At 37.9% G+C, this 26,194-nt stretch overlaps 1 protein-coding gene across 7 annotated transcripts in view; it reads left to right on the top strand.

Moving 5' to 3' along the window:
- HORMAD2 (HORMA domain containing 2) overlaps positions 1 to 26,194 on the top strand; it is an 81,686-nt gene that overhangs the window by 33,892 nt on the left and 21,600 nt on the right. The window lies entirely within an intron of this gene.

Raw genomic sequence — 26,194 nt, 5'->3', positions numbered from 1 at the left:
AGGGGGAGAGAGGGATTGAGAGAGAAACATCGATGTGAGAGAGACACATCAATTGGTTGCCTCCTGGGGGCCAGGGATTGAGCCTGCAACTGAGGTACGTGCCCTTGTCCAGAATTGAACCCGGGACCCTTCAGTCCATGGGTTGATGCTCTAACCACTGAGCAAAACTGGCTAGGGCACTATCCATCTAGTCTTGATGGGCATTTGAGTAATTACCTATTTTTGACTATTATGAATAGTACTTCTCTGAACATTCTGAACATGTTTTTAGTGAAATATGTACACATTTCTGGTAGGAATATAATTACTAAGAGTAGAATTTCTGGGTCAAGAGATATGTGTACATTTAGCTTTTAATAGATACTACAAAACTATTTCCAAAGTGGCTGTGCCAATTTACACTTCCATCAGCAATATATGAGAGCTGTGGTTGCTCCACATCCTCACCAACCCTTGGCATTTTCCATCTTTTTAATTTTAACCATTCTGGTGGGTGTGTAGTAGTATGTCATTGTGGTTTTAATTTGCATTTGCCTGGTGACTAATGAATTGAGCCCCTTTTCATATGTTTAGTGGCCATGTTGGATATCCTCTTTGGTGAAGTGTCTTTTCAAGGTTTGTCACTTTTTTCTGTTGGGTTCTATTGGGTTGCCTTTCATTCTTACTGATTTTAGGAGGTCTGCACATATATATTCTACGTATAGGTAGGTCCTTTGTCAGATACATGTATTATAAATATCTCTTTGACTTTATGAGTTGCCTTTTTACTCTTTTAATGGTGTGTTATGCTGAAAAGAATATTAATTATAGGCCCCAGCCAGTTTGGCTCAGTGGTTAGAGCATGGGCCTGCGGACTGAAGGGTCCTGGGTTCAATTCCGGCCAAAGGCACGTACTTTGGCCGCAGGCTCAATCCCTTGTGCGGGAGTCAACCAAAACCAATCGTCGTTTCTCTTCTCTCTCTCTCCCTTCCACTCTCTCTGAAAAGCAATGAAAAAAATATCCTCGAGTGAGGATTAAAAAAAATAAAAAGAATATTAATTACATTAATTTGAATATAGTCCAACTTATCAATTAACTTGAGTTTTTATTTTTAAAATTTTGTCTCAAGTTTACAGAGATGTACTGTTTTTCTCTAAAAAAGGGAAAATAACTACAAAAACAGAAGAGACTTTTAAAATTACAAAAGACCTCCATGAAAAACTTCATACCAAAAACATAAATACCTAGCCCTGGTCATGTGGCTCAGTTGGTTGGAGCACCATCCCATACATCAAAAGGTTGCAGGTTCCTGTTCAAGGGTACATGCCTAGGTTTCAGGTTCAATCCCCAGTTGGAGCATGTACAGGAGGCAACCCATCCATGTTTCTCTCTCACATTGCTGTTTCTCTCTCTCTCTGTCAAATCAGTTTAAATATATATATATATTTATATATGTATAAATACCTGACTTTTCTCTCCATCACCTTCAGGTAGTCATATATTTTGGTATGAGTTATTCATGAAGGCCTCATAACTTTAAAAATCACGTCTGTTTCTGTAGTTATTTCCTTTTTCATATCCAGTGCTGTTTATTTGTGCCCCATGTGTTTTTCTTTCTATTTGCCAAAAATCAGTATTTTTTATTACTCTTTTCAACGTCATCTTTTGCTTGTATTGATCATTTCTATTGCTTTTTGTTTGTTTTCTATTTCATTCATGTTTTGCTTTTGTCTTTGCCTTCTTCTGTTTCTCTGGTTTGGTTTTGTCTCCCTCTCTCCAAATTGATCTATCCATCAATATATAAACATATAAGGTGTTCCAAAAAAATATATACATATACTTTGAGTAATTATAAAGACAGTATTTATTGAAATACATTTCATTTTCAAAATTGAGCTAACAGCTGGTAAAATATGTATACATTTTTGGGGGACTTGTATTTATACTTTAAGTACCTCAAATTCAGCATCTCCAAATGGAATCTCAGCTTCTGACCAAACATGTTCTTCTCCCTCCCAGATTCTTTATCTTGGTATTGCATCATCACTCTACCAAACAGCCTGAGGAGAAATGTATTCAGCTCCTATTTTCTTCACGCTTCCTGCATCCTTTTGGTCACCATTTCTGTCTATTTTGCCTTTGAAATATTTCTCATGTCTGGCCCTATTGCCAGTGCTGATTCAGGCTGTCATCATTGCTTTCTTGGTGAGTGACAGCTGAGTCTCCTAATGAGTCTCCCTGATATTGGCATTGCCTCTAGAGAGTCTGTCTTCCAGAGAGTCTGTCTTCCAGAGGGTGAGGGTACTAAAATTATGATGGTCATTTTTAAATACTTCAAGTTGATTTATTTTGTGTAATTTCAAAGGGCAGAATGAGAGTCAGTAAATGAAAGATAATAGGGGGAAGAGAGAAGAGGTTGATTTTTGCTCAATGTAAGGAAGAACTTTCTCTTTAAAAATTTTAAAGTGATATTGAAATATCATTAAAAGACAGCATTTAAAAGACAGCATCATACAAACTCCATATATTTTCCAAGATCAACTGTACAAATAATGGTTTCTTTCCTTTTGCCTGTAAAAAAGAACGTATATGCTTAGGTTTCTGAGTATTTAAAGTGCCAGGCTGGCATGGATCAGTAGTTGAGCATCAACCCATGAACAAGGAGATGGCAGTTTGATTCCTGGTCAGGGCACATACCTGGGTTGCCTGCTCGATCCCCAGTAGGGGGCGTGCAGGAGGCAGCCAATGACTCTCTCATCATTGATGTTTCTCTCTCTCTCTCCCTCTCCCTCCTCTCTCTGAAATTAATAAAAGTATTTTTTTAAAAAAAATTCGTTAATTTAAAAAGCAATGCAAATCTTCCTACTGTCCTACCATCCTATAAATACTGTTTTCATTTTTATATGTTCCATCCTCTCCAGTCTTCTCCCACAGATACACATATTTGTATATAGTTTTAATCATGATGTATATGTAAGTGTGTTTTACTTTTTTGATGAGCAGTCATCTGGGTTCATTTGTTTTCAACCTGAAGCATTTTCTTTAGTATTTCTTATAAGGCAGTTATTCAAGCAATAAATTCAGTTTTTATTAATCTGGAAAGGTTTTTATTTTATCTTTGTCTTTTAAAGATAGCTTTGCTTGATATAGGATTCTTGGTTGACAGTTTTTCTTTGAATGCTTTGAATATGTTATCCTACTGCCTCACTGGCCTCTGTTTTTTCTGCTGAGAAGTCAGCTGTTAATCTTACAGGGTTCCTTGTAAGTGATGAGTTGTCTCCTGTTACTTTTAAGGTTTTCACCTTGTCCTTGCTTTTTAGCATTTTTACTATGGTTTGTCTGTGGATCTCTTTGTATTTATCTTACATGTAGTTCATTGAGCTTCTTGGATGTAAGGGTTAATGTTTTCAATAAATTTGGGATGGTTTTAGTTATTATTTCTTTAAATATTTCTTTCTCACTTTTCTCTCCTTCTGGCACTTCCATTATGTGTGTATTGGTGTGTCCCCCATTTCTCTGAGGCTCTTGTCATTTTTCTTTATTCCCTTTCTCTCTGGTTTTTGGATTGCATAATCTCTATTAATCTGTCCTTAAATTTGCTAATCTTTCTTCTGCCAATTCAAATCTACTGCTGAATCTCTCTAGTAAATTTTTAATTTCAGTTATTGTACCTTTAGTTCCAGAATTTTCATTTGGTACTTTTTATAATTTGTATCTCTTTATTGATATTCTCTATTGGATGTGACATTGTCATTATAACTTCCTTTGTTTCTTTAAAGATGGTGTTCCTTAATTCTTTGGTCCTGTATGTGATGTATACTTTGAAGTCTTTGTGTGTTAAATCTGATATCTGGTTGCTCTCACAGGCATTATCTGTTATCTGCTTATTTTTATAGTATATGGGTTATACCTTCCTGTTTCTTTGCATGTCTTATAATATTTTGTTGGAAACTTGACATTTTAGATCATATATTATAGCAACTATAAATTATGGTTCTTCTCTCACCTCTGGGGCTTGTTCTTGTTAGTATTTCTTTGTTTATTTGTTTAGTGAGTGGCTGATTATTTTAGTGAAATCTACTTTTCCCCTGTAGTATTAAGCCTCTGAAGTTGCTACTCAGGTAGTGCAGCCTTGGATATGCCCACAGTCATCTTGGGATGATGATGATTTTATCAGGGTTTTCTTTGATTGTCTCTTTCCATGACCACACCCAGCTGTTAAATTCAACTAATTGCTGGTTATTGTTTTCATCAGTGTTCCAGGCATAAATTTATCTAGAGACTAGTCCTATCAAATTTGGGCTCCTTGAAGGGATGGTTCTTTAGGTTAGTGTTTGAGATTTGTTCTGACCTCATGAGGGCTACTCCCAACTGCCTCTTTTCCTGATTATCTCTTGCAAACTAGTCAGGCTACAGTTTAGCCTATATCTCCAATGAATCTACCAATAACCACTCAATTTTTTCAACACAACCTCCATTGTATTTGAGAGTGCCCTTTGCCTTGAATTTCTTTCACACTCTGTTGCAAATAAGTCACTTTCCTTAGGAAAAGTTTAGGAGCAATCTGTTTTATGTCCCACTTCTACCCCCTGGTAAAATCTCTAAGCTATAGCTCTGAAGCTGGGGGTGGGGACAAGCATCTCTCTGAGTAACATTTCTGTTTTAGGAGCTGAGTATTAGGTAAAGAAGAGCATTAGTTTCAGGTCTTTTCAGCTTGATTCTCCCAGCATGGAACCACTGTCTTATGAGCAAGGGAAAGAGTGATTGGTGCCCTGGCACTCTCGGAAGTGCTTCACCCAAAGTAGAGCATTAGTCGCATCATGGGGGCTGGGTATAAGATGGGAACCCATTACTCTTGGCCATACTGACAAAATTTATCCTCAGCAATACATAGCTAGGGCCAGGATGAGAAATGCTGATGTCTGTCCCTCTCATAAAGATAGCCTTCTTAGTGTGAGTTGGGAGAGAGGGAGCTGTGAGTTCTTTGCTGCACCAGTCTGGAGTGGAGTGGAATCTCATAGAGCGGGGAGGGTGAAGGGAGTGGTTTTGGTTCAAATACTACAGGCTTTTGTTTTTTCCAAATTTTTGTAATTTTTTTTTTTTTTGCATAGAGTTTTCTTCATTTACTGTATGTCATTGGGACCATACCTCACTCTCCTCACAAGTCCAAAGATCGCTCATAGTTCTTGGTTGTCTGCTTATATTTAAGAGTGGAAGAACTAGAACACTCTGAGCATGTGGATGATTGTGATTGTGACCTTCATTGTAGAATGATCTGGTCAGGCCTTCGGGAGAATTCTCAAGTTCTGTGTTTTAAATTTTTTCCTCTTGGTCAGTTTCCTTAGAATCTATGTTGGCCACCAGTGTTTTGGGAGTCACATAGAGGGTTGAGAGTTTCCACATTCAGTATGCATGCTTTCATTTAATTCTCTGTTTCTGCTACCATAACCCTGCCTCAAATATGCTTTGTATCGCACTATCCAAAGACCTCTATCACCCTCTCCAGAGAATAAATTTCTGACTTTATGCCTAGGTGGGCAAGGAGCGACTGTTTGGTTCTGCAAAGCTGAGGAAGGGATCTGAGGATTCCAACCTCTTCATAAATGTCTCTCAGTTGGTCTTATTTTAGCTCCTCTACCCACCCTCTTTCTCTTCTCTTCCAAAAGTACCCGATGCTGGAAATTTCTTAGACTCATGTACATTTGGATGGTCCTTAGTTTGTGCCACTACTGGTTTAAGTTGTCAGCTATGTTACCTCTCATCCATCTGTTTTCCAGCTTCCAAAATTTCATTGCTGTTGTCTTCTCTTTTACTCTTTCTGTCCTTGGAGTTTCTGCTCTTTAAATAAATTTCTTACTGTCATCATAGTGGGGTTTGGGGAGGAAACTAATGTGTGTGTCAATCTACCATCTTTACCCAGAAGTCAGTAAATATATTTCTTTTTTAAAAAATGTCAAGAATTAGTTTGTAGGACAAGCAATGAAGTTGGTCCCATTAAGTAGAAAAGCTTTCACGTGATCCTAATTACACCTGTAATTAATGTGCTGTTTCTTTCCTTTCCTCACCAAATTTTTCACAAGATTCTTTCCATTTATTGCACCCCTCCTCACCTGTTCTTCAACTCAGAAAGCTGGTTCCTTCATTTATCTTCACTTTCCTAACTACTCTCTTCAAAATAAACAATGACTTTTAATTAATTGACCTCACAGTCTTTACTCGTGGTTTCATTCTTCTTTACCTATTTTGTGATGTTGATCATATACTCTCCTTTAAATGTATCTTCTTATTCTATGATAGTATGCTGTTCTCACTCTCTTTCCATCTGTCTTACCTGTCATCTGTTTTTCTCTGTCACTTTTCTTCCTCCTCCTCACCCTAATTGCAGGTAAACCCTGACATCTCCAAGGTCTCTGACCATATACTCTTCAATCTCTATGTACTTTCCTTTGGAGAATCTATCCATTCTCAGGGCTTCAAGCAATCACATGTATGGTGTTAACTCCCAAATATCATATCTTGAGCCTTGACCATGCCCCAGAGCTCCAGTTTTATATCTTTAACCTTCTCTTGGGCATTTCCACTTTGATGACTCACTATTATGTCAAATCCAGTATGCTCATCTTTTTATTCACCACTGCCTTCCACCTTTCACACCCAGAACAAGTTTCCCTACCCAGTTTCCCTGCCTCTCAGCATCACCTTTATCATCTCAATGTCTTAAGTTCAGAATCCTGAAATCATTCTCCTTATTTACTCAGGTATCAAAATTCCCCCAAGGCTTCCTTTTCCAGTCTGTTCTTTCTGCCAAAACTCGAGTCCAGGCCTTCATCCTCTCACATTTGAATTACTGCCACAGCCTCCAGGCTCTCCCACGGCCTCCTGCTCTATCCCGCATACCACTGCCAGTCTAATAGCCTTTAAATATAACTTTCATCATATCACTTCCCTAATTAAAGTATCTCATGACTCCTACTTCCTACTACATCAAGTCTAAACACCTCTAACTGGCTTTCAGGCTGCTCATGATCTGGCTCTGTGTTACCTGTCTTATTTCCCACTATTACCCAACATGTTCCCCTTCCTTGTTAGATGTTTTTTTACTGTTACGAAAACAAGCCAATTTCTGCCTCCGTATCTTAACAGATATACTTTCTCTTGCCTGGAATGCCCTTCTTCTTTCCATTGACACCAAATCATATCTGTCTCACAAGAGGATTGCCTATGCTTGCTGTGTCTTCCTCCCTGCTTTCTGTTCTCTTTAACCTACTTTAATCAGGTGCTCATCCCCACCACCCCACTGTCCAATATGTAGTTCTCATTATTTTCCTATCAGTAGACACTCCCTCAGTCTTTGCCACCTCAGTAAATGACACCATCATTTACCCACCTCCTCTGACTAAACCCTCAGAGCCACCCTTACGTCTTCTCCCTTGTAACCCACATCCAGTCCACCAGAAAGTCCAGTGAGCTCTCCTTTTAAAATATATTTCAAATCTGACCACTTATCACTATCTCATTGCTACCATTTTAGCCCAAATAAACAGTACTGCTGCAATGGTCTCCCTATTTTCATTTTGCCCTCACATAGTTTATTTGACATAAAGCATTGAGTCATCTTTTAAAGATATAAATCTGCTCATGACACTTTACTTTCCATGGCCTTCAAGGCCATGCCTGATCTACTCTAGGACAAGGCACTGACCCTAGCTCCTACCAATTTCCTCTCACTCCACCTCCAACTTCTCTGGCCTTTTTCTATTTCTAGAATAAGTTAAGTTTATTAATACCTCATTTACACATGGATACATTTCAGAATAATCACTAGATAGGTTTGAACAGAATCAGTGTCTTCAGTTTCATTTGAGGCTTGATTTTTTTGCCTCCTCCTTTTGTCTGCCTGTTTGGGTTTGTTTCTATGTATTAGGTAGATCTGCTAGGACTCTCAGTCTTTTTGGAGGGTCTCTGGTGCAGGCCAATGTCAGATGCAGTTTGTGACTGGCCCTGAGTACCCTATTTGTAGCTATCAACAACCCTCGTCTTGAGGTCTCCTCTGCTAGGGCTGGGTGCAATTGGACAGGACCAAGATGCACACCAAAGTCTGCTTTTCCCAGGCCTGGGTCCAGAACCAGATCAGGCAGAGACTCAAAGTATTCTGAGATCTGCCTCTGCCTGCAGGCTGATTAATCTGATTCTCTTAATGAGCCTCAGGCTGTAGAAACTCCACAGGGGGGCAGCTGATTGTTAGTCTCTTAAGGAGTCTTAGGCTTTAGAAACTCCTTAGGGTAGGGTGAGAGGTTTCCCAGCAGGGTGGGGCAATTTCTCCCCCCCCCCCCCCCCAAGGCAAAAGCAGCAAAATGTCTGCCTAAGAAAGGTGTCCTCTGCAGTATGGGGGAATGACGCGGCACAGGAATCCAGAGGGGTGGCCTCTGAGCTCTATTTCAAGAGCCCACAACCCTTGATTCTCCTCACACAGCTCCAGTTCAATCTGCCCTCCCGTTGCTGGAGCCCAAGGTGAGTAGCTGCACATGAAACTTTGTATGTTGGCTCTTTAAGAGGGTGCCTGCTTTTCCAGCTGTCTCTTCCTGGCAGACAGAAACCTGGCTGCTTTTCACAGCCAGATGTTCTGTGGGCACCGTTCTGGTGCTCTTGACTGGCCTGGGATTTAGTACTCAGAGTCCTCAGTGGGAACCCCCTACAGCTGAGATATCCCTCTGGACCTTCAGCCGCTGCCTGTGGGAGCCTGGCCAGCCCTCTCAGGCCTCCACACTTCCTACCAGTTTCTATGGGGTCTCCACTTTTCCTCCTTGGTTAAGAGGGTGCTCTCCAGCTCGTCTACGGATTATTATTCAGGATGGTTTTTCTATATTTTAGTTGTAATTCTAGTTTGGTCTGGGGAGAGTGTCAGTGTAGCTTCCACTCAGTCCACTGCCATCTTTAATCTCCCTCCAGGAAATTAATTTGATACATTACTACCATCTAACCCTCAGATTCCATTCAAGGTTTTCCAATTGTCCCAATAATGTCCATTATAGCATCCAGGTTAGAGCACATGCTGCATTTACTTGTTAAATTTCTTTAGCCTCCTTTTGTTTGGAATAGTTCCTCAATCTTTCTTTGATTTTCATGACTTGACATGTATATATAGAATGGGCCAGTTATTTTGTAGGAGGTCCTTCAATTTGGGCCTGTCTGATGTTTCCTCATGATTAAATTCAGGGTATGCATCTTTTTCAAGAATACCACAGAAGTGGTGCCGTGTACTCATATTCATTGCTTCCTGTCAAGTGGCACATGATTTTGATCTGTCCATTACTGATGATGCTTATTTTGGTCACTTGATTAAGGTAGTTTCTGCCAGTCTTCTCTACTTTAAAGTTACTTTTTTCCCCTTTGTAATAAATAAGTAGTTTGTAGGGAAATACTTTGAAACTATGTAAATTATCCTGTTTCTTATGAAACTTCCCATTTATTCATTATTTATTTAAATCAGTATAGACTCTGGGTGCCTATTTTATTCATTACTATTATTTATTTTGATGCTCTCACTGTCTGAGATTTTACTAGTGGGAACCCCTTCAAGTTGTGTTTGTTTGACATGTCCCACTTTCTTACATTCTGGCACAATAAGCTGTTCCAGGCTCATCCTGCGTTTTCCCTGTCCCAGTTCTGGAGTCAGCCATTTCTCCAAGGTCCCCTGATTTTTTAGTGGTACCTTTTAGTCACCTAGATGTGGACTCTTTCAGTAGAGAGAGCTACAGAATATATGTATAAGCAACTCCCCACACACATACATGCAGACACACATATATATCTGTATGTCTCTATATAATAGAAGTCATGAGTTCACACATATATTGACAATTCTGAGTCAATACTATAGAAATTATTCTAGTTTTCTCACTTTGTAATTTCTCCACCAGTGAGAAACCTGGCTCCCATTATACGTAAAATATTTATTTTATCAGTCCCCTCAAATGTAACCAAACTCCCATCCTTGCCACCTTCTCCCCTCACGTATAGATATCCATCTCACCCCTCTAGGGCTCTGACTCTCCTTCCCTGGACCTCTTCCCATCTGACACTCTACTGTGGGTCAATACTTGTGAAGTACTCCTCAGTTCATTCAGCCTTTGATTCCTCATGCCAGGCCTATTCTTCTTATGGGCACCCTTCTCACCCTGCTCAGGCTCTGACACCCCTCCATGTGGATGCCTAACTTGCTCTGTCACACCCAACACTGGCATTAGGACTAAGCTGTTCATCAAGGGATGGGAAGAGGAAGAACTAAGGTCAATATTTTATTTAGCAAAGGCTTTCTAGTTAGCATAGATTTGACTACAAGTCGAGAAGGCTATAACATTTCTGTTCCCTTTCCCCTAAAAAAGCACATCAGTCAGTCTGAAATAGCATTGTAATTGGTCAAGAAGCCAAATCATATCTGAAAGAACCCAACCTAGATCAATGTAGAAACAAAACATCCAGATAAAAGATTCCTCACATTTTTTCTATCTGTTGTTCAAATACTTTAGTATTTAGACACAGCCTCAGAATCACTATTAAGTGCTAATGATTATAAGTTTATGAATCTTACATTTTGAATATGGTGGTTTCTGATGACTGAGACCCTTGGATCAAAATTAATTTTATCTTTTAAAACTGAGAAATGCAAATATTAACATTGTTGTCATTCAGTTATACCACAAGACTTTGCAAGGTAATGTCCACATTGAATTAATTGTTCTTTGAAACTTTAGAATGAAAACCTTTGCAAGATCACCCTTGATAACCATTTCACAGATTGAAGTACTGATGAGGAATCAGGATGTTGCCATCAGAGAGACTACAACCCCTGAGACTACAACTTTCCCAGGACAAAAATGCTCAAGTTTGCCTTCAAATCCTTTAAAGATATAAACTAACTATTCCAAGAAGTATCTTTCTCATTCCTAGTCTTACTTCAAATTTTCTTTGAGAAAGGCAAATTTAGTCTTTCTTCTAAATCAAGATGCGATATGACTGGACTTTTGTTTAATTCTAAGCCAAAACATTCCCAAACTCCCACTGCATTCCTGGGAAGTCCTAAATGCTATTGAAGTGCTCTCTTGGCCATGTCTCATTCTTTTAGGGAGTTGAGCACTCTCTGTCTGTACCCTCTTGGAGACCATGGAAAGGGAACATAGACTCCATGACGGCTCCAACCAGGTGGGTCAGATTAGCTTTACAGTCCACTTACGAGGCAGCTAACAACGCTTCTCTGTGGGTGTTTGAGCACACTTTACAAAACTGCTGATGACCTCATGAGCCAAAGAAAGCAGGTCTCACATTGTGGACTAAGCCTAAATATTAATACTACTTTATATTTATGTAGTGTCTTTTTTCCAAGGAGCTCCAACCTCTCTACAGACATTATGTCATTAATCCTCAAAGCATTGCTGTTTGGTACACGGCAAATATTCTCCCCCTCCCTTTTTTTTACTGTGATGGAAACTTGCAAGTCAGTGGTGGAACCCAGCCCCCTAGTTCTCAGTCTTTACACTATACCATGAAAAAACACACAGATGAATAATTTTTCAAGCTTATTGCTTCTTGGGTGGGATTTGAGAGGATGTCTCAGTTTGTATGCATTTCAATTTTCAATTTCTCTAGGTCACACGCTCTCTTTATTCATTTTAAGTTAAGCATTTTCAAGCATATATAGTTCATCTTCCACTGTTGCATTTATAGGAGCACTAGAAATTTGTAGCTGAAGTTTGAAGTGAAAGACTTTGTTACTGAATATGTAATCTCACTTATTACTCAGAGATCCCTTATAATTCTTTTTTTTAATCCTCACCTGAGGATATGTGTTTATTGATTTTAGAGAGAGGAAGAGAGAGAGAGGGAGAGAGAGAAACATGGATTGTGCCGCCCAAACTCGCCCCAACTGGGGATCAAACCTGCAACCCGAGTATGTGCCCTGACTGGGAATCGAACCTGAAACCTTTTGGTGTACAGGATAATGCTCCAACCAACTGAGCTCCCTTATACTGAGCAACCTGGCTAGGGCTCCCTTATACTTCTTATAACCCAAGATAAATTAGACTTTAAAAAAAATTCTCCATGCCAGCTCAGGGCACACTTAGAATAACCACATATTCAGTTTGTATTGGGTGATTAACATGTACCATATATTGTGCCAAACATTTTCAAATACATGATCTTATTTTAAATATGTAATATTTCATGAGAACCGTTTAGATTAAGTCTCGTGCGTAGGGCAAGAGGGAAAAAAAGATACTAAGAAATATGGCCTCAGCTGCTAGAATCCAAAAAAAGAAAAAGAGCTCAATTAACTTTAATTCCCTTAGTGGAAATCCCCAGTGTAAATATTTCCACAAAAAGGGAAAATGTGGGTAAATTCTGAAAACGACCAGGAATTAGCTCAATGCCCACACATACAAAAAAAACCTTAAAAGATTGGTTCCTGTAGACTCAATAATTAATGCAAAGCAGAGAAGAGAACAAAACACAGCCATATCTAATGATGACAAATATTTCTTGATTTCACTGGGTTAGATACTTCTTAATCAGAATTATTAGAACCAAGAATTATAAGCTACAGTGACATAATTTTAAACACTCACAAAATTGGTTTCATGTTTCATTTTTAAATTCTTTTATGTCAACTGTCTTGCAGTTGTCCAAATCAGGGGATGTCTGTACATTACTGAATTAGATAATGGCAGTGAAAAGAGATACTGGTGGTGGTAGTGGAGGGGCAGTGGTGTGAGGGGGGGAACCAGAAAAAAAACTTCTAAAACAAGGAGAAACTTTCAACTTTTAATCATTAAATTCTGAAAGCCTCAGAGTGAAACGTGCCAGATGCCCTGCAACAATAATTCTAGTCTACTCTGCTCTCTGGCCCAGCCTGATCTGAAATAGCCCTACACTTCTAAATAAATAGTGTTTAATTTGAAACTGAGCAGCCCTACCCCATCATGGAAAATCTTTATAGTTTGGAAAATATGTACAGTATGTCATACTTTAGGTATATAATCTAGTCATATTCTGTAGCATAGCTACACTGCAGTTTATACTCAACAACCTTGAGTTTTTAAGAAAATATATTCATAACATTCTAAATGTTTGTTTTTTCTTGTCATAGGAAATATTAGCCAAAAGGAATAGCCTGTATCCCAAGTAAAAGTTTAATGATGGGGAAATTTAGAAAGTGGTAGTCAAAAAACTGATGTTTGCCCTAGCAGCGTTACCAGGCATGGTTGTATTGATTGTAGACCACACAATTCCAGGGATACCTAGAACATAGACGACAATGTGAGTGGCGTCCCTTGGAGGTGCGCAATGCCTGGCAGCCCTGATTTTAACTAATTAGAAAAGCTTTTGAAAATGCTCATCTTTTTTCTCTGATTCACAACTGAAAACTGATTGTGACCTGCAGCAGGACTTTTATTATTTTCCTTATGTTTTTGTGTGTGTGCAAATTTCTTAGTTTTCCCTCTCCATATTGGTTCCAAAAGACTTCCCTACTTGAGCTTCAGCACACTGGTCTGGCATTCTCCCAGCTCTAGGTTTTCATGAGTCAGGGAAAACGTGTGCAGTTTGAGAAGAAGCTCGTCAGACATGTTCAACCAGCCCTGGGCTTATTTATGAAGTCCCTCCCCCATTCTCCTTCTTCCTCTACATTCCTACATTCCTGTGTTAAATGTTGGTTTGAGTTTGTTGTTTACACATCTGTGTTCTTACTCCTTGAAACACTCTGCTGCCCATCCCTACTGTGACATCCTGCTGCTCCCATCACCACCACAGCACTTAGCATGGTACCCATGGTAACTTGAATCTCTGCTTTCCTGACCCTCCTCTTTGACCCTTCCACTCTGATTTTCTTTTATTTCCTTTAGTCCTGAGGAAAATATGTGGTCTCTAGATGGGGAAGGTAACTGGAGGCAATGGGAAGAAAGCCCACCTCCATAGAATGAGATCAGGAGTGACCCTGCAAATGGGAGTGTTACTTGGTCAAAACCCTCCACCTCCCCATTTATTCTTAGTGTGGCCAGGCCTGCTCCAGCTTTAGTAAAACAATTTGAAGAGAATGGTATTATGAATTTTATAGCAGCTTAAGTTCCTTAGTGGTATAGTTGATTTCAAAATGAAAACAGAAAACACAGTTTCTACAAGGATGTATAAGAAACTGGTAATAGTGGTTGCTTTCTGAGGGGGATCGAGTGGCTCTGGGGTGGTAGGGAAAGTCTCACTGTACCTTTATTTTACCTTTTGAATTTCATACTATGTGACTGTATAAATAATTGAAATTAAACGGAAGCAGGCAGTTAAATAACTAGACATAAGCTAAATTGATGCGATAGAAAATTCTGTTAATTATAGGAAATGATTCAAATATATTAAAAATAAAAGTAGATCAGAAAGAGAGGTGTGATTATTTTCATTTTGTTTTAGAAACTGAAAATGTTTCAGTTTGCTGGGAAAGTAATAAAAATTAAGTTTAAGTATCTGCTCCTCATGTAAAGCTTATCCTCACTCTAAACACCCGACTACTTCTCTTAAGGACTTTGTTTTCTTTTGTCTTTTTTTCTACAAATGAACTTAAGGCCAATTTAAAATGAAACTCTGACTTCTTAGCGAGTGTATCTTTGCTACTCTGCTCCCACCTTGTATGGAAGAACTATTCAGAGGATGCCAGAGTTCCTAAGTGTCATCTACTTTGCCCTCTTCTTCCTGTCAGCGAGAGTAGGAGGTTATGACCTGAGGTTTGGATATCACACGGATAGAGCTCTTCCATCTCAGGCAGTCTCATACCAGAGTGGTCTTTTTCTGTATATTTTATGGCACCTATCTCTATAGTCATTTCTGTACTTACAGTTATACTATGTTCCTTTCAACACCTGCTAAGCACTTTATGGAGACTCAGATTAAAGCAATTGACCTACATAGCAAGTCTATGAGAAGCAGGGTATCACATTTCCAATTCTGAATCTATTATCTGTTCATCTCTTTTTTGAAGAATCAGCAAACTTATGTCAAATTTAGTACATCTAATAACATCATCATGTCATTGCCTGCAGGTTTCCTCCTACATGCCACAAACCAAGAAAAAACTTTTTCATTTTTATAATTACTTCAAGTATGTGCTTGAGTGTGTTTTTATGTGTTTCATATGCCTACTTTTAGCTACCACAGAATTAATAGTTAATTACTCAGGCATTTGAAACTAGGAAAGTAACTGACATTTTTCTATTGAAAAGTATGTAATAATATTTTTTAATATTTTATAATTGTGAAAGGTAAGCCAAATAAACATTAAGGTGTTTTTATGTTCATTTGTTACCTTTTCAGTTTACAAATAAAAATAGTTTCACAATAAAGTTTTCATCACATTGAAATAAAGGAAAACAAAGAGTTGAAGTAGTATGTTAAGTATGTTGATTATAAGCATATTAAGTAATAAAAGCCAATTTTAATAGAATTAATAAGCAAATTAATGTGGAACTTTATATTTTTAATTTTAACTTTAATTATACAAATTACACATGACTACATTTTCACAATTTAAAAATTACCAATAAAGATATTTTATATCTTTGTATTTAACACACATACACACACACACACACACACACACACACACACACACATGCATATAAGATGTGCTGTCCAATATGGTAACCACTAGCTACATGTGGCTATTTAGAACTTGAAATGTGGCTAATTTGAGTTGAGATATGCTGTAAGTGTAAAATATACACTGGATTGTGAAGATGTAGTAAGGAAAAAGAGAATATAAACTATCTCAATAATTTTTATATTGACTACATATTGAAATGATAATCTTTTTATATATTGGATTAAATAAAAACAATTATTAAAATTTAATTTTAGCCCAGCCAGCATGGCTAAGTGGTTGAGCATTGACTTAGAATCCAGGAGATCGAGGTTCAATTCCTGGTCAGGTCACATGCCCGGGTTGCAGGCTCAGTCCCCAGTAGGTGGTGTGCAGGAGGCAGCCATTCAGTGACTCTCTCATCATTGATGTTTCTGTCTTCCTCTCTCTTTTCCTCTCTCTGAAATCAATAAAGATATATATTTTTTTAATTTTAATTTTATTTGTTTCTTTTCCCTTTTAAAAATATATCTACAAGAAAATTTAAAATTATATGTGTGGCTTGTAATTGTGTCTTACATTGTATTCCTATTGGACAACACTATATATTATATATGCATATATATAATGTATATACATATATACACTTACATATGTGCAGATATTTGATTGTGGACATTTTAAAAGATAAATATGACAATACTGTCTTCTGAAACTTGCTTTTTTCACTTAACATATATCTTGGAGATTTTTCCTTGTCAGTATATTTATATCAACCTCATTCTTTTAAACTACTGCATAGTATTCTTTAGTAGTAAAGTACTCTGGTTTATTTCAATTTTCTGCTATTACTGGAACATTTAAGTTGTTTTTGCTTTTCCTTAGGAATATTACTTCAGGGGATGTCCTTGAACATGACTCTTTGTGTGCATATGGGAACATTTCTCTGGAGTAGATGCTTAGGGGTCTGAAGATATGTACATTTGAAGTTTTGTAGATTGTCCAGAGTGCTCTGTTCAAAGACTGTACCACTACGGGAAATATCTTTTTTATTGTGTGCCACTTTTATTTTTACTTTTTTATTGTAGTAAAATATACAAAACATAAACTTTATCATTTTAACTTTTTTTTTTTTTAATCTTCATCTGAGGATATTTTTTCCATTGCTTTTCAGAGAGTGTAAGGGAGGGAGGAAGTGGGAGAGGGACAAAGAGAGAGAGAGGGAGAGAGAGAGAGAAGCATTGATGTGAGAGAGACACATCGACTAGTTGCCTCCTGCATGCACCCCGACTGGGGGCAGGGAGCAAACCCCCAACCCAGGTACGTGCCCTTGACTGGGAATTGAACCCTCGACATTTTGGTGTGCTGGCCGATGCTGTAACCATTCTGAGCCACACCGCCAGGGAATTTTAACTATTTTTAAGTGTACAGTTTGGTGGCAGTAAGTACATTCACATTGTTGTGCAACCATTACCACCATCCATCTCCAGAACTTTTTTTATTTCCTCAAACTGAAACTCCATACCCATTAAACACCAACTCCCCATCTGTCCCCCTAGCCCTGGACAACCACCCTTCTACTTTCTGTCTCTATGAATTTGACTATTCCAAGTACCTCATATAAATGAAGTCATACAATAGTTGTCCTTTTGTGCTTGGCTGATTTCACTTATAATGTCCTCAAGGGTCATCCATGTTGTAGCATGTGTCAGAATTTCCTTTCTTTTTAAGACCAAATAATATTCCATTGTATGTATATACCACAGTTTGTTTATCCACTCATCCATTGATGGACATTTGGGTTGCTTCCACCTTTTGACTATTGTGAATTATACTGCTGTTAACATAGGTGTATAAATATCTGTTCAAGTTCCTGATTTCATTTCTTTTGGGTATATACCTAGAAGTAGAATTGCTAGATCATATGGTAATTCTGTTTTTAATTTTATAAGGAGCTGCCATACTGTTTTCCATAGCAGCTGTTCCATTTTACATTCCTACCAGCAATGCACAAGGATTTTGATTTCTTCACATCCCCAATATATTTTTTTAAAATATATCTTTATTGATTTCAGAGAGAGGAAAGGAGAGGGAGAGAGAGATAGAAGCATCAGTGATGATAGGTCATTGATCAAGCCCGCAGCCCGGACATGTGCCCTGACCGGGAATCGAACCCTGATCGCCTGGATCCCAGGTCGACACTCAACCGCTGAGCTACGCCCAGCTGGGCCATCCCTAATACTAAAAAAATAAAAATAAAAAAGCCATCCTAATGGGTGTGAAGTGATATCTCATGTTTTTTAAATTTATTTGCATTTCCCTAATGATTAGTGATGTTGACAATCTTTTCATTTGCTTTTCGGCCATTTGTATACCTTCTTTAAAGAAATGCCTATTCAAGTCCTTTGCCCAGCTTTTAATCAGGCTGTTTTTTGTTGTTGATTTGTAGGAGTTCTTTATGTATTATGGATATTAGTCTCTTATCAGATATATGATTTGCAAATATTTCATCTTACTCCATGGGTTGTCTATTCAACGTCTTGGTAGTGTCCTTTGATGCACAAAAGTTTTTAACTTTGATTAAGTCCAAGTTATCTGTTTTTTCTTCTGTTGCTTGTGTTTTTAGTGTTCCATCTAAGAAATCCTTGCCAAATCCTATGTCATAAAACTTTCCCCTATGCTTTCTTCTATGAGTTTTATAGTTTTGGCTCTTATGTTTAGGTCTTTGATCCATTTTGAGTTAGTTTTCACATGTGGTGTAAGGGTCCAACTTCATTCTTTTGCATGTGGATAGCCAGTTTCCTAACACTGTTTGCTGAAAAGACTTTCATTTCCCCATTGAGTGTTCTTGACACCCTTATCATTTGACCATATAAGTGAGGGTTTATTTCTGGGCTCTTTGTTCTATCCCTTAATCTATATGCCTGTTTTTATGCCAGTACCACATGTTTTGTTTACTATTGCTTTGTAGTAAATCAGGAAGAAATCAGGAAGGGTAAGGCCTCTAATTTTGTTATTTTTCAAGATTGTTTTGGAATTTCAGGGTCCCTTGAGCTTCTATATGAACTTTAAAATGTATTTTTCTATTTTTGCAAGAAAAATGTCATTAGGATTTTGACAGGAATTATATTGAATCTATAGATTGCTTTGGATAGTACTGACATCTTAATATTAAGTCTTCCAACTTAGAAACATGGGCTGTCTTTCCATGGTTTTATCATTTTATATCTTGCTAAGAAGGTCTTCTCAGTGCTAAAGTTATAAATAAATTTTGTCTATATTTTCTTCTAATATGTTTATATATTTGCTTTTTACATCTTGCTCCTTAAACTAGCTGGGATTTTGGTTTTTTTCCAGTGTGAGAACATTTTCCCATTGTGTTGGTACCACTTGAATTGTCTGCCTTTTCCCTGCTAATTTTAATGCCACTTTTATCATAAATTAAAAACCCATAGATACATAGATTTGTTTTTAGACTGCTATTCTGTTTCACTGATCCATATGTCTATTTCTGTCTTACTGCTATCATGCTTTAATTACTGTAGCTTTATATTATAATTTGTTATCTGAAAGAGCAACTCTTCCTCCCTCATAGTTCTTTTTTTTCTTTCTGTATTTTTAAGATTTTCCTGTACATTTTCTCTTCTAGGTGACTATTAGAGTCAACTTTAAAGTTTCAACAGACATATTATTGGAATTTTGATTTGGATTGCATTGACTTGATAAAATAATCTTAGGAAAATGGACATTTTTATAATAACAAGTTTTCATTTTGAGAAAAAAGTATTTCTAAGTTTCTATATTTCCATTATCACTATGGTCCCTAAGAAACTTTATGTTTACTTGGATTATACCCAGATTGCTGCCATAAAGCATTTCTGTCCAACTGAACTTTCTATGATGATGAAAATATTCTATATCTGTGATATCTAATATTGAACACTTGAGTTGAACACTTACATGTGGCTATTGAACACTTGAAATGTGATTAATGCAACTGAGGAACTGAATTTTAAATTGTATTTAATTTTGATTAATTTAAATTTAAATGGTTACATGTGGCTAATGGCTACCATAATAGACAGTGCAACTTTAGGATATATGAATAACTGTGTAATTGAACTCTTTTGTAGACGGTAAAAGTAGGTAGTAAAATAATTATTGATACCTACTGTGTGAAAGACACTGTGTAAGGCATTATAGAGAGTCTAAAGACCATAATATTAAATACAAATGAATCCCTAAAGAACTTAAAACTAAGTCCCAGGTAAAGGACAAATTGTTTAAAAATATTTATGCTGTCAGAGAAACACAATTACAAAAATGTGCTGTGGGAATTTGCTCAAGAAAGCAAGTTCATATATGATTAAAGGAGCAGAAAAGGCTTTGTGGATTAAAGTCTTTTAGAGACTGATCTTGAAGGAATTATTAAACATTTAAAATTAGCAAGTAATAAGATATTTTTGTTTTCTGAACTGTGGAGGAAATGAAGAGAGAAAGGAATGAGGTGTGTTTGGGGAATGTAACTGTATTAGTTTCCTAGGGCTTCTGTAACAAAGTACCAAATATTCAATGGCTTAAAACACCAGAAATGTATCCTCTCACCAGAGGCTGGAAGTCCAAAGTCTATGTCCCCAGGCTGCAGTCGAGGTGTAGGCAGAGCCATACTCCCTCTAGGGAAGGCTTTAGGGAAGATTCTGTTCTTTGCCTCTTCCAGCTTCAGGTGGCTGCTGGCATTCCTTGGCTTGTGGCTACATCACCCCAGTCTGTTTTGGTGGTCACATTGAAAAATGGTGCCCCATTTTTCAGTTTACCACAACAATCCAGTTTGGCTGGAATATGGAATACCTGAGGCAGTCGGAATGATAACAGTCATCAGTCACTGAATGACTTGTATGTGTGTGATGTTGTACCAGGTGCTCTATCTGTGCTATTCCATTTACTCATTTAAGAACTCTGTGTAGGCATTAGGGGATGAGAGAGGAATCTAAAGTGACTATGTTTTTGACCTTTGATTACTGGGAAATGGTGATTAACACAAATTGAAAAGTCAGAGGAAAAATTGGTTACAAAGGGAAAAAAATGAACTTGGCCTTGGTTGTGTTTAGTTTGAGGTCCCAGTAGGTTATGCCCCAAAAGGGTCAACCCCAGATAAAAGCTAATGAACCCTTCATAGAGTTCTGATGGCCTCACCTGTAATTTCCTATCATCATTTTCCTCTTTGGGTTGAAGGAGTAAATTATGAGGAACACTACATTTCAAATCAGGAGGTCTGGGTTCAAGACTTCCACTTAATAAATATGTGAACTGGACAAATTATTTCACTTTTCTGAGCTTCAGTTTCCACATCTGTAAGAGAGGAATAAAACCTCTTTCCTTCCTTCACTGTTATTGTAAAGACTAAGTGAGATAGCATTTGTGACGTTCTTAGCACAGCGTATGATCTGTTGTAAGCATTCAAATGTTTGTAAAAATAACAAAAATTTTACTATGTCAAATTTAAATTTTAATTTGAAGGTATTATTACTTAAAGCTATCTGGATCTTAAGCAACAGTTAACATTAATTTCAAAAGTCTATTATTGACTCCCTTTTCCATTGTCCATAATTTCACCACATAAGTGTCTTAAGCATCACCCAAGACCAATTCCTTCTCTTTCTAAGCTAATAACCTAAACTCTACTTCATAGAAGTAATTAAGGTCATCAAGTATGAATCATTCTATTTCTGGCCCCCATATTTAAAGATATACTTATATTTATATTCACTTTTATCTTCTCCTTTCCAGACCTCAAGTAATATCTCATCTCTTGTCCAAAGTGAATACATCTTTCTATATGTGCTCTTGATGCAGTTTCCTCCATCCTGAGTTCCAGGACAAATAGTCAATGCCATGGTGGACATCTTTATTTGGATGTCTCACCTCCAATTCAAAATCTTAAAACAGAGTCAAATATTTTCCCCCTACCCTCCCCAATATGTTCGTATCACCCACCCTCTCAGTTTTTTTCCCATCTGGGCCAATGACATTTCCAGAAAAGTGAGAAATTTTTGTCACTTTTTACTCCTTTCTTTCCTTTGCCATCCCTGTTCCCATTCCAGTTAATGATCAAGTCATATTAGGCTTTGTGTTCAGGCGTTCGTTCTGTCTCTTCTCAGCCCCCTGCCTTATTAATCCTCTCCTCTCTAACCTCACTGCTGCTCTTGGTCTGCTCAGAAATGTTTCTTGTCTCAGCCTCTCCAGCCCATTCTCACACCGCTGCCATAGGGACCTTTCAAAAACAAACATGCTCTTAGAACCCTTCGGTGGCACCCCATTACGGTACAAAGCCCAAACTTCAGAGAATGACAGTGCCCTTCCTGTTAGTCCCACTGAACTAGTTCCAATTCTCCAGAGGTATTTTGCTTTATATCCCTGTACCTGTGCTCCTTTTGTCTGGAATGTTCTCTCTGCAACCTCAGTCCCTAATGCCACTTGCCTGGTGAATGTCTGCTCATCTTGCACTACCTAGTTCAAGCTTCACAACTCCTTTGAAGCCTTGCCAGGTCTCCCCAGGAAGAATTGATAAGATCTTTTTGGAACCTTTGCTTTACCCTATACGAGACTCTCTCATTTCATCTGCAGCCAGTTTGTTTCTCCCACCAGGCCCTCTTTGAGGACGTGAGTGTGTCTTAATCAGCTTAGTGTCTATAGTGTTTATTAGCGCAGTGTCTGGCACAGAGAAGGTGCTCAAAAACATTTGTTGAATAAATGAATTGATTATAGAACTTTTAAAGCCATATGATGCCTTAGAAAATATAGAGGAAGAATTGATATAATAATAATTTTTAAAGATTAATGGAAATATGTGGTTATGACTCTAAGGTGAATACATATTTACCCCTTAAATAGAGATAGCCATGGTCAAGAACCCTGGTCATAAACTACAAAAAATCAAGAATGTAAATGAATGGGCAAATATCATTAATCCCAGTAAAACATGAGACACTTCCCAACATACCAGAGAGCTCGCAGCTCCACTGGAGTTGGAGATAAGTGTTCTCTTTTAAGCATTTGATTTCTTACTGCTCATTCATCACATATTAACATAAACTACATTTATGCTAATAGCATGTATTTTATAATTGCTGTTGATCTACCTTTCATTGTGCAAAAAAGGTAAACGTCAAGGGAAAAGACTCAAACTAACATCACTGCTATAGCAACTTACCTATGGGGGCACAGACCCTCTCTGAACTATACAATTTCTTGATCTGGAAACTTCCAAATCCAAAGATTCCATACTTAACACTTGGTTATAAATCTGTACTGGTAAGGAACTGGTTTTCTAAAGAGAAACCATTTTGCCAGATTTGACCTGGCAAATAATTTTGAAGTAAGCTAAACTCACTGCACTTTTACCCCCCACACATAAAGTCCATAAGATATTTCCTGGTTGTCTGAGGCTGCCCCTGCTCCCTGCCTTGGTTCCCCACACAGATATACTTCTTAATGCAAAGTAAGTACTGTACCCTGACTGCTCTTTCTATATGGAAACATATCTGTTTTCTTTCCAAAGCCTGTGAGGCCCTGCTTTCAGCAGCCTGCTACTTGGAAGCCATTTGATAAGTTAACTTGCACTATCATATTGAATTTACATTTTTAACAGAGATGAGTTAGATACATAACACCTCACCCTAAGAGCCATTCCCTCTTGACTTTTATAAAACTTTGTATACTAGCTGTCTCAGTTTTTAAATATATTTTAATCACTGTCTTCAACTGACTTCAAGATGACTTCTGCCCCTACCAAACCATTGCACCTAGTAATCTCCAGTGGCTAAATCAAGTGGACATAGTTCAGTTCTCATCTTCCTCGACCTCTTAGCAACACCTGGAACTACTGACCACCACCATCACCTCTTTTATTTTCTCTACTCCCTCTTCTTAACACTCTCTTCCCTTGACTTTCTTTATACGACAATCTGCTAGTCTCCTTTTATCTCTTTCTCATCTCCTTTGTTGGCTCATCTTCCACCTAATCTCTAAATGTTGGAGTTCCTTAGGCTATGTCCTGGCCCCTTTCCCTTCTCACGCTCTGATCTCTCAATAAGCAAACTCTTCCACACCCATGGCATTAATTAGCCTCCATATCCTGATGACTCTCAGATTTGCATCTCCAACCCAGACCTCTCTCCTGAGCTCTAGACTTTCATATACAGCAGCCTATTCAATATGTCCACTTGGAGTTTCACGGATACTCCAACCTCAACAGATTCAAAACACACATTGTATTTTACGTGAGAGAACAGTATCTCCATCTATGAAGTTAGCTAAACCAGAAACTGGGAGTCATTATTGACATACCTGCCTCTCCTTTATATCATCACAGGCAATTGACCATCCTTCTGACTCTACCTTCTAAATATTTCTCACTGTTGACTTCTCTCTATCTGCACTGCCACCCAAGTTATCACCTGACTACTACAATGGCATGACTCATCACCCTGCATCCACTTGATGCCCCCAGTACCTTTCTACACTGCTGGCAGAGTGTTCTTTGAAGATGCATTCATTCATTGAAAAATATTTATTGAGCCCCTACTATGTGCAATTTGTGACCAAGACTGTCATGTCCCTGATCTCTTATAACTCTCTTTAAGAGCATATGATTGGGCCCAGGACAGTGTGGCTCAGTAGGTTGGAGCACTTTCCCGTATACCAAAAGGTTGCTAGTTTGATTCCTGGTCAGGGCACATACCTAGGCTACAGGTTTGATCCTTGGTTGGGGAGTGTATGGGAGGCAACCGATCATTGTGTCTGTCTCTCTCACATCGATGATTCTCTCTCTCTCCCTTCTACTCTCTCCGAAAAGCAATGGAAAAAATATCCTCAGGTGAGGATTAAAAAAAGAAAGAAAGAAAGTGTCTCTTTAGGGCTTTTTTCAGATACTCTACTGAGGCTCTGTTGGTAAGTGGATCATAGTAGCCTCTTGTTAGTTGGTATACAAGAAACACTTTAAAATGTATCTGTTTAAAATATAATATGACATTCATTAGAAATCACTTGATGGTCATCCATGTTGCTCACATCACCAGGTAATCTGTCTAGCTTGCCTGATCACTGGCTCTTTGCTTGCCTGGTTGGCTTTGGCATCAAATATGCAAACTCAGTCCCCTGGAATACACCTGAAAAACGTTTCTTCGTATGGATAAATTTGTTGGTTTATATAGTTCATGTAGCTTATTCATCTATGTTAGAAAGTGTCCCCTGACTGATCATACATTTGCTTTTGAACCCACTAGTTTTCTGTAAATTATTGAGAGTTCCCAGGCCTCACTGGTTTCCTGGACATTGTATACATTATTTAAAATGTTGCCATTAACACACTGCAATAAAATTATAGTTCTGAAACTTGTAATAAAATTCTGGTTTACTTTTGAGCAAAGAAGAAAAAGAGAACAAAACTATTAAACCATCAGGTCAACTTGTCATTTGAGGATTTGTATATCCATTTTCTTTTCTTCTCAGTGTACCCAGACTTGATAGAAGTAAGGATAATTTCATTGAATGAAAAGAACCCCCAAGCAATATTTCTAGGAAAGTGAGTCTTACTAAGCATTTTTTTCTTACAGTCACACTGTAACAAATAAGGAAGTTGGTTTTGGTGCTTTGGATTTTTATGTTGCTTTAAAAAGACCGTTAGAGCAGACCGTTTCAAACTTTTACATATCTAAGCAAACCAGTTATTTGGTGAGCAGCTCTATTTATTTTCTCAGTTTTATTGTTTTATATAGTCATTGTCTTAGTTTAAGCCGAAGGGAATTTGTGGTTTCTGAGATCAGAATTTCAACTGCTTTCTAAAACTAAAAGTGAGTGATTAAATTAACCATTTGTAGACCCAATCTTTGATTCTAAATGGCACTTAAATGTTTTTTGACATTCCCAGTATTTTGTAGTAATAATGTATCAATAATAATAATAACAACCTGTTTCTATAACAACAACAAAAGGATAATGTTGAAACCTCTACTAAATATTCTGACAAGTCTTTCTTAAAAATACTTATCTTGCCCTAGCGTGACAGCCCGGCCCTCGGACTGAAGGGTCACGGGTTTGATTCCAGTCAGGGGCACATATCTCAGTTGCAGGCTCCATCCCTGGCCCCAGCCAGGGCGCACGCAGGAGGCACCCAATCAGTGTGTCTCTCTGATGTGTCTCACATAATTGTCCCTCTCTCTCTGTCTCCCTCCCTTCAATGGAAAAAATATCCTCGGGTGAGGATTAACAACAACAACAACAAAAACTACTTATCCTATTCTATTTTTCTACCAAAGAAAGAACAGAAGACATGGGAAAACCTTTCCTCCCATCTAGTGGCTAGAAAATATAAAAATGTCCTCTATGTGTTTCCTGGAATTCCAGGCATCAGAGATTGTCTGACAGATTACAATACATCTAGTTGTTCATTCAGTTAAGCAAAAATAAGCTCTAAAATCTTTACCAAAGCTGAGCCCAATGGAGAATTAGATACCTACGATGACTCATTAATCAACTTCCCTTTAATCAATAACATCCACTTCTTTTCAAGAAGAAAGAAGGGCCATGGTCCTTCCTGA

Source organism: Miniopterus schreibersii, assembly GCF_964146895.1.
Source record: "Miniopterus schreibersii genome assembly, chromosome: 20".
Taxonomy (NCBI): Eukaryota; Metazoa; Chordata; class Mammalia; order Chiroptera; family Miniopteridae; genus Miniopterus; species Miniopterus schreibersii.
This window is presented reverse-complemented; position numbering and strand designations above follow the sequence as displayed.